We start from the raw sequence: 7,151 nt of genomic DNA, 5'->3' as shown, positions 1-7,151 counted from the left end.
GCACCGCGGGGCGGGCCCCCATCCTGGAGCTGGGGCCGGGGCCTGGATCAGGGGCCAGGGCCTGTGTGGGGTGATGAGGCCGTGTGGGTGCCACAGGTAGTGGTGGTGTGTGGGGGAGTGTGGAGAGCACAAGGCCCAGGCAACCCTCCCCCCCCGCATTTAACCTGTGTGTGTGGGGGGGGGCCTGACTCCTGGGCTTTTAACTCGTGCAGTGCCCAACGCTGTGAACCCTCCCCTCCCTTCTACCCCTGAGTCGGCCACGGTGTGTGAGGGGAGGTCGGCCCCCCCTCGGTGTGGGGGGAGGGGTATCAGAGGGCGCCGACGCGGCTGTGGGACCGGAGGTGGTTGGCGTAGTGACGGGGGAGGGGGAACTATTTCTCTCTGCTGGAATCCGCTGCCGCGCGGAAGGTTACTAGTTCGTTATGCGAACTCGGCGACCGCTTGGCGGAAGGATCAGCGCTCCCAGCCACATTCGGTCGGTCGTTCTCCTTTCTGCGCAACCTCCCCCGGCGGGGAGTGACACCCCTGTAGGCCAATCAGCGACTGCCGTTCCCTTCGCGCTGATCACGCACTCCGTCGCGAGGGCTCCATCACGACGTTTCTCGCCGCCTTTCGCCGATTGGGCTTAAGGCCCGCCAATCGCTACGTCGGGCGGGACGGAAGCCTCTGTCATCCATCCACCGCCCGCTCTCCCTACAACTGACCTAAGGCAGAGCCAACCAAGGGGGTCGCTGCGTGCGCCGCGGCGCCCTCATTAACCAATGGCGGGCGCAGTGGGCGGTGGCAAAGAGGAAGCCACTCGCCAGCGAGAGAGGCAGCGGCAGCGGCGCAGCTAGGCGAGGAAGAGGTTGGTCTCTGGCCGGCTTTGGCGTCGGCCAGGCTGGGGCGGGGGGTGGCCTCGCCAGGCAAGGCGCGGATGCTGACTGGTGGCCCCTGCCTGTGTGTGGTGGTGGTGGGGGGCGCTCAGGCCTGGAGCTGGCCATGGCAGGGGTGCTCCCCCCCTCCCCTTTGTTGTGGTGAGAGGTGGCGGCTGCTGTGGGAGGCTTGGCTGGTGGCGGGGGGGGGGCTGAGGTTGGCGGGCCCTGGGGGGGGGTTGGGCCCTGCTCCTTACACTGGGCCCGATCCTCTTTTGCCTCCCCCTCGCCCCCTGTATGGTTAGCAGTTGGGCCCTGTTCTCATCCTGTTCCCAGGAGGTAAACGGGGGCCGGGGGGCGCCTGCTTCTGAGTCTCGGGCACCCTCTGACTTGTGCGGGGCTGGGGTTGTAGGTCAGTATCATTTATCTCTCCCCCCCCCACCCCAGCCCCCCAAAAAGTCTTGGAAAAACTCAGACTTTGCCAAACAAAAATCTTTACCCAGATTAAATGTGGAAAATTTAGAGCCTGAGAAGCCAACGTTTGTATAAAATTGTGAGCGAGATGAAAATAAAGTTTTGGGGGGGGATGGAAAGTGACTTCCAGCCTTAACTCCAGTGGGTGTTACCCAGGGGTTGACCCTCTCTCCCCTGCTTGTAGGCTGAGAATGCTTATGCTCTTCACCTAGATGTAAGCAAATATCTGTGAAGTATATAATTTCATACACGAATAAGCATACCATTACAGTACATCAGTTATAGCACCAAGTGGCTATAACTACAAATAGTATTCATTTTAGCAATTTTGTGAAATTTCCACTTGTAGCATTGTGTATAAGTGGGGGATAGCTGAGTAAAATTGTTAGTTTATACTCTGTATAAAGGGTGGTTGGGTAAGAAGACAGTCTTACAAGGCTGTTTTGAAAGTTGAGTTTGGGATTCAACTTCAAATCTAAAATCATTCTTCTTGTTTGTTGTACTCTCCTGCTTCACAAACCAAGCTTGTAGCTTTTAGGAAAATGTTCTTAAAAATTACAACATGGAAGTTTAGCTAAAATCTACTCCGGATAGATTTAGATATAAACCTTCACCAGATAAATCTTGTTTGCATATTGTGGGTGACTGGAAACATTTTCCTAAACTATCTTATGTGAGGGCTGAGATGTGTATATCTCTCATGCAATTTTTTTCATGCTATGATAAGCAGCTCTGAGTGTATACAAATAATGAAGATACATTTGTATCAAGAAATGAAATAAGCCATTTAGACTACAGCATTTGATCGGAGGGTGTCTTTAAAAAAAAAAAAATCTTAAGCGAACCTCTCATTTAACAAGTGGCTGCAGTAAAGGACAGCTTGTTATACTTCCAGTTGTTCATAATTGCAAACTGATTGTGGGGTGGTTGCACTGTCAAAGTTAGCAAAATGCAAACTAAGAAAGTGTGTGTGTGTGTATATCTATATAAATAAAAGACCCCCCTCCCCCGACCACTCATTTTTTTTCATCCCAAACTGATCAGGTTCCTGTAGCTGAGAGAGAGGAGCTATTTCAATCAGATAAGATTCCTGTTTGAAATGATTTGTAGACTTTTTCCTTCATAGATGGTTTTGTTCCTTCTCTGGCATTAGAGAAGGAGAGGATTATATTTTGCTCTTCAGGGGTTATCTTAACCTGTTGCTTCCACAAAATTATTAACTGTCTTGCAAGTATCAAGGGAGGTAAAAATCAGTTTGATACATTACTCTAGTTATATTCTTAAATTGCTAAGATTGCTGTCGTGGTATTAACTTCATCATGAGGTTAACTCTATAGTAAGAGTGTAGAAGTGAAGTTCTTGGTCGGTCACCCCCCCGCCCCCCAACCAAACCAACTTACGGTGCACACTCCTAACAAAAAAAAAAAAAAAAAGCAAAGGCGTGATATGGTATTAACCCTCGATGACATTCAATTCTTAAAGAATTTGATTATTTAAATCCAATTATAGGAATTTCAAATTTATGTTTAACAATGTATTGGAAGATATGATAGGCTACCACTGCACTGGATTTCCCTTCTGAAGCCCCATACAATTCAGACTCAAAAGTGCAGATTAGCAAAAATGGTGTGCAGAATTTCAAACAATTCTTCTGATAGCAAAGAATATCCACAATTCTAGTCTCTGTTGTATCAAACTTACAGCAGGAATAATCAACTCTAGTGGGGCTTATAATGTCAAATGGTAATTGAAAAGGCTTACACTTTGTAAGGGTTTAGTTCCTGTCTAAATTGACCCCTTTCTCTCCCCCTGACCCCCCGGTTGGCTTTTCATTTGTTCATACAATGAGAATTTCCAAACTAAAGGCCCTCCTGGATTCTTCTCAATCCTCTTATGTCAACTTGATCTTTCCAAAGTGCTGAACACCTGTAGTTACCATTGAGTTTAATTGGAGCCTGCAAATGTTCAGTATTGCTGAAAGCTTGGGAGATATAAACTCTTCCCATCTCTTCCTAACTTAAAAAAAAAAAAAAGTTTGGGAGAACCAACCTTGCAACATGTCTGAAGGGTGAGGAATTTGAGCTCTGTACCAGAGGGAGAAGAGAATTCCAAATTCTGTCTCAATAAAGAACAGTACATATTGAAACTTTAGTTACTGTAAAAGTATTTTAGGTATTCAGATGTATTAACAGTGCATTAATGGGTGCTGTGTGTAAATTCTCTGTAATTGAAAGCATCCATTTATGGGACTGACTTACTAAGTGAGCTATAAATTCTGGTTTTCAAATGGGATGTAATGACTTTTTTATCATAAAGCCACAAACTGCTTGTGAACTGTGCTGAGAGGCAAACAATACCTAAGCTTACTTTGTCAAAATATTTGTAACTGTTAATTTGTTAAACTGAATTGCTGCAGGTCATGCGATGAGATTAGTGGTACAGACAGTCCTGTGTTCAGTACTGTCTGGGCTAGAAGAAATTGAGTGAGTGCAGGTAATAATTCTCAATGCTGAAAGTTGAAAACAGCTGGTTTCTTTGAAATGTCTCTGTAAAAGTGCACTACACAGGCTAAGGTTTCATTCCTCCTGACATTTTACTATGGTTTATGGATAACTGACAATAGCACTAATTATACTCTGCACTACAAGAGAGCAGTTAAGGGAGTGATTTCTTGCTCTCTGAGCAGCTTAGGTTGGAACTTCTGTTTCATCAACAGATCTCATCTATCTATAAATGATGGCTGAAGACTCAGTCACTTCAGGACTGTGTGTGTGTGTGTTGGTGGGGGGAACTTTTTAAAGATAAACCATAAACTTTATTACTCTCTGTTGAATCCTTCTGTTACTGTTGTTTTGTTGGCAGACTTTGCTTGACTTGTATGAACTAGGTGGTGTGGTTTTTTTTTTAATATTACAGTCTGCATTGAGGGGGATTTCAATGAACCCTGCTTTCTAGTTGTCAGCATTCTTCTGGTTTATATTTTATAGTAGAATATTTATATAGTTTAGCAGATTTTTCTTCACTCTTGATTTCTTTTGTTGTTTTGATAACTCTTGTTACTTCTAGTGGCCATTTTAAACATGTTTCTCTGTTAAACGTGCACATTAATGTATTTTTAGTAGTCAAACTGAGATTTGAATAGAAGGCATAAAAGCCTCCATGTACCAGGCAGAGCAAATATGAAAAAATACTCGCATAATTGCCATAGCATTTAGAACCATAACTCTGCTTCTGCTGAAATGGGGTGGGTGGGTGTGTGTGCTTTGATAGCAAACAATGAAATTCTGATAAACTTGCTTAGAGTATTGGGTATACATGCAGTGAGTAACTTAAAACAGATGAAGTGATTAACTTAGTGATGTGGAATCCTTGATAATTGCTCTTACCTAGGTTGCTAAAATACTTCTGCTCTGTTACTCATATGATTAAGGGTATGTCTATACTTAAAACACTGCTAGTGCACCACTTCAGTGTAGACTCTGCCTACTCCAATGCGAGGGGCTCTCCTGCTCGTGTAGGCAATCCAGCTCCCTGAGAGGTGGTAGTTAGGTTGGTGGAAGAATTCTTCCATCAGCCTAGTGTTCTCTACATGGGGATTTAGGTTGGCTTAACAGTGCTGCTCAGTATTTTTCACACCCCTGTCCGATGTAGTTAAACCAACCTAATTTTGTAGTGTAGACAAGGCCTAAGATCACTAAAAGTGACTCTTCTCCTTTCTCCTGCCTCCAGTTTTTAACACAGCATAAAAATGATCATTTCTATCAGTACATTAAAATCCCTAATCGTTAACCCAAGCTTTCAACTCTAACTCCACATGAGACCTGACATTGTCGCTAATAAAACAGCAAAGGAGAAAAGTTAGGCTTATGGCTAATACAAGTTAAAGTATTAAAGACCTTAGTATTTGAAGAAAAGATCTGGCTTCTAAAAACTTTCATAATTCCATAGTAGGCACTTGAGTCTCTCATAATATACCTAAAACGAAGGTATAAAGTCCATGGGGCCGTATGCGTTGCATCCGAGAGTGCTAAAGGAGTTGGCAGATGTGATTGCAGAGCCATTGGCCATTATCTTTGAAAACTCATGGCGATCGGGGGAAGTCTCGGACGACTGGAAAAAGGCTAATGTAGTGCCCATCTTTAAAAAAAGGAAGGAGGAGGATCCTGGGAACTACAGGCCAGTCAGCCTCACCTCAGTCCTTGGAAAAATCATGGAGCAGGTCTTCAAGGAATCAATTCTGAAGCACTTAGAGGAGAGGCAAGTGATCAGAAACAGTCAACATGGATTCACCAAGGGCAAGTCATGCCTGACTAATCTAATTGCCTTCTATGAGGAGATAACTGGTTCTGTGGATGAAGGGAAAGTAGTGTTCCTTGACTTTAGCAAAGCTTTTGACACTGTCTCCCACAGTATTCTTGCCAGCAAGTTAAAGTAGTATGGGCTGGATGAATGGACTGTAAGGTGGATAGAAAGCTGGCTAGATTGTCGGGGTCAACGGGTAGTGATCAATGGCTCCGTGTCTAGTTGGCAGCTGGTATCAAGTGGAGTGCCCCAAGGGTTGGTCCTGGGGCCGGTTTTGTTTAATATCTTCATAAATGATCTGGAGGATGGTGTGGATTGCACCCTCAGCAAGTTTGCAGATGACACTAAACCGGGAGGAGAGAGACGCTGGAGGGTAGGGATAGGATACAGAGGGCCCTAGACAAATTGGAGGATTGGGCCAAAAGAAATCTAAGGTTCAACAAGGACAAGTGCAGAGTCCTGCACTTAGGATGGAAGAATCCAATGCACCGCTACAGACTAGGGACTGAATGGCTCGGCAGCAGTTCTGCAGAAAAGGACCTAGGGGTTACAGTGGACGAGAAGCTGGATATGAGTCAACAGTGTGCCCTTGTTGCCAAGAAGACCAATGGCATTTTGGGCTGTATAAGTAGGGGCATTGCCAGCAGATCAAGGGACGTGATCGTTCCCCTCTATTCAACATTGGTGAGGCCTCATCTGGAGTACTGTGTCCAGTTTTGGGCCCCACTCTACAAGAAGGATGTGGAAATTCAAGAGTCCAGCGGAGGCAACAGAAATGATTAGGGGACTGGAACACATGAGTTATGAGGAGAGGCTGAGGGAACTGGGGATGTTTAGTATACGGAAGAGAAGAATGAGGGGGGATTTGATAGCTCCTTTCAAGTACCTGAAAGGGGGTTCCAAAGAGGATGGATCTAGACTGTCCTCAGTGGTAGCAGATGACAGAACAAGGAATAATGGTCTCAGTTGCAGTGGGGGAGCTTTAGGTTGGATATTAGGAAAAACTTTTTCACTAGGAGGGTGGTGAAACACTGGAATGTGTTACCTCGGGAGGTGGTGGAATCTCCTTCCTTAAAAGTTTTCAAGGTCAGGCTTGACAAAGCCCTGGCTGGGATGATTTAATTGGGGATCAGTCCTGCTTTGAGCAGGGGGTTGGACTAGATGACCTCCTGAGGTCCCTTCCAACCCTAATATTCTATGATCAAGCTTTATAAGACTTTCTAAGTCTTCATGAAATAAGGTAAACAGGCTGTCTTAATTCTCAAAAAAAGCAATGATGTGGCAATGGTGGCTCTTGAACTCTACATAGAGTGATGAGTTTTAACTTTCAAACATCGGGGGTAGCTGTATTAATCTGTATCCACAAACAACAAGGAGTCTGGTAGCACCTTAAAGACTAACTTTCAAACACCCTTTTTTTGTAAGGGTTCTGAGGCATCTACATACTACATAAGTGTGCAGTGTGTCAGGTAGATGGAGATATTAATGTCTTTATGATTGGAGAGTAGGTTAAAGTGTGAC

The 7,151-nt window shown here is 45.0% G+C and overlaps 1 protein-coding gene across 4 annotated transcripts in view; it reads left to right on the top strand.

The window, feature by feature from the left end:
* Window positions 1-726: 726 nt before the first annotated feature.
* The window catches only part of SMAD2 (SMAD family member 2), a 66,432-nt gene continuing 60,007 nt past the window's right edge, over window positions 727-7,151 (top strand). For 3 of the 4 annotated variants that reach the window (XM_073343498.1, XM_073343496.1, XM_073343497.1), the window contains exon 1: window positions 741-847. The gene's annotated coding sequence lies outside the window, so the exon portion shown is untranslated. Of the gene's footprint in view, window positions 848-7,151 lie in introns of all 4 variants that reach the window. The other variant, XM_073343499.1, reaches the window with a different exon arrangement.

This window comes from Lepidochelys kempii, chromosome 5 (genome assembly GCF_965140265.1).
Source record: "Lepidochelys kempii isolate rLepKem1 chromosome 5, rLepKem1.hap2, whole genome shotgun sequence".
NCBI lineage: Eukaryota > Metazoa > Chordata > Testudines > Cheloniidae > Lepidochelys > Lepidochelys kempii.
This window is presented reverse-complemented; position numbering and strand designations above follow the sequence as displayed.